At 42.8% G+C, this 2500-nt stretch overlaps 1 protein-coding gene across 1 annotated transcript in view; it reads left to right on the forward strand.

Annotated features, from left to right (window-relative positions):
• The window catches only part of LOC138029652 (uncharacterized), a 16783-nt gene that overhangs the window by 11849 nt on the left and 2434 nt on the right, over positions 1-2500 (forward strand). The gene's annotated exons all lie outside the window — the stretch shown is intronic.

A 2500-nucleotide genomic window follows, 5' to 3' on the forward strand; every position in this document is an offset into this window, starting at 1 on the left:
GCAGGCACAGTAAATTCTCTTAAACAAGCTCGCAGGCACAACAAATTCTCTTAAACAAGCCCGCATGCAAAATAAAAACATAATCGTAAACTTGTCCGTATGCACGATAAATTCTAGAAAAAAAGAAACCCGCCGGCACAAACCCAACTCATAAAAGAAAAACGCCAGCACAAACAAAACTCATAAAAGAGTCCGGTAAGCACGGCGTAGTTTGGCGCGAGCACGTGTAGGGGATAACGAACAACGACTAGTACGAAAGTGTGGCGAAACAAATTAGCTAAAGACCAAAAGAAGAAACCAGAAAAAATGAGTTCCCCTAAACTGGATCCACTGGAGCTTGAGCTTGAGCATGAGCCGGGACAACTTTTCGAAGAGCTAAGGCGTCCGGAGCGGCTGGTATTTGGGCATCTTCGGGTGGCACTGCCATAATCGCCAATTTCGTGCCTCCTGCGGTAACTTGCAAAAGACGCTTTCTTGATTTTGAAATAACTTTTAAACCTTTACCAACCAATAGGAAGGTGGGAGAAATCCGGATATCTAAACGGCGGCTTACGAAGTGTAAATTATCGCATAATCAACAGATTCCAACAGGATATGAATATTCAAATGACTTTGAATAGGTATTGTTGGTTTTCACTCACGTGATCAACAGCCATGTTTTTCAACACAAAAGAAAACGTTTGCATAACAATAGAGTTAAATTCCCGGAGGATTTGGTCGGGGCTCCAACATGGCCTCCGTTTCTTTGTTTAGGGGCTCCAACATGGCGGCCGTGACTTCATGTGAAAACCGAGAATACAGGCAGAGGAGAAATGATTAGTATCCCATAATGCATAGTGATCCTTTTATATTATCAACTGAAATCGTGACGTAATCAGTATCTTCCAGCCACAACGCAGAGGTGAGCAGTGCTGGAGACTACCATGTTGTGTTTACAAACAGACCTTGGTTTCAAGGCTTCCTCTATTAAACATATATGTTACACTTTCACTGCGTGACGGAAGAAAAAATTGGTGTCAAGTTGAATGATTTTACGGGTGCTACATTGAAATGCAGCGAAACTCATGTGAGCTACAACGAGTGCTTGAGCGAACGGCGACGATGCGTAATAACTGTTGTTGTTGAGAGTCGATCTGTGGATGTGTACATCTCCCTTGCTGGTTCGAATTAATTATTCCTTCGTTCCAGATAGGTAATAAAAAAAAGTGAGTTAAGTCTGAAATCCACGTTTGTGCGATCGCTTCCAAATGCAATGATCAAATCACAAGTGCCACTTGCGGGCTCATTAAACTGACGTATTTTGATAAAATCCTCGCCTCCGAAAGTATTAGAAAATGTGGGTTCTTCTGGGTACTTCTCCGCCAAAATATCGTTTCACCATCGATCTGCATGAGTGAAGTCCATTTTTGGAGAAAAAACTCTAATCCACAACTGTATAAATAATTTTATTCATGACCTCTTTTCGGGTCAGTGATCACATTGTGAAGTAACCACATTTTGAATTATCAAAATAGAGTAGTCTTCCCTGGGTTTTGATTCCCGTTGGAACGAGATGCCGAAAAGACGTCTGGGATACTATTCGATTCTCCTCTGGTATACAGGTATACCTTCTATGTACACCCCCCCTCCGTCAAAGACCCCTTCGCTGGCTAAGTCATGTACGTAGAATGGAAGACGAGCGCATACCCAAGGACCTCATGTATGGTGAACTCTCAACCGGTAAAAGCAAGAAAGGTCGTCCATATCTTCGTTTCATGGACGCATATAAATGTGACATGAGAGCTGTGGTATTAACACAAACAGCTGGGAAGTTCACGCTGTAGAATGATCAGCCTGGAAATCAGTTGTCTCAAAAGGTCTGACTTTTGCCGAGAATAAACTGAAAGACCAGGCAGAAGAAAAAAGAAAGAAAAGACAAGCTGGGCAGCAACAATCTCATGACAAACTCGACAACGCAACAGTCTTTACATGCGATGGCTGCAGTCGACAGTGCAAATTGAGAACCGGCCTCCGTGACAGCCACAGTAGACGGTGCTCCTCTACAACCTCAACAGGTGCAACTCCATATTGTCGTAGACTGACGAAGGAATCCACAACGAATTCCGAAACCGGTCTTGCAACCTGATACAACGTTCTCTGCAGCGAACCTATCAGAAACACCACGCGACAAAGCATTACTAAAACCCCGACGCTCTTAAATCGCAAAATAGAAAGATCACGAGCTCTCAGACCACCTCGAGTCGGAGCCCTATTTCTTTCGCCATTAAAAACTAGCAAACTCTAGTTTTTAGCGACATACAGGCATTCTCTTACAGTCGCCTTTTAGAAAGATAACCACGGCTCTCAGGTAAAAGGGCTTTCCAGCCTAGAGCTCTACTTCTTTTGCCTTGAAAAAGCAAAAAGGAGTTATCTGCGGTAAGGAGGATGACAACATTACAACTATTTTATCTTTATTTCAAGTTTTACTAACCACACAGAAAAAAAGAAAGAATGTAAGTGG

Source organism: Montipora capricornis, chromosome 13, assembly GCF_036669925.1.
Source record: "Montipora capricornis isolate CH-2021 chromosome 13, ASM3666992v2, whole genome shotgun sequence".
In the NCBI taxonomy this organism is placed as follows: Eukaryota; Metazoa; Cnidaria; class Anthozoa; order Scleractinia; family Acroporidae; genus Montipora; species Montipora capricornis.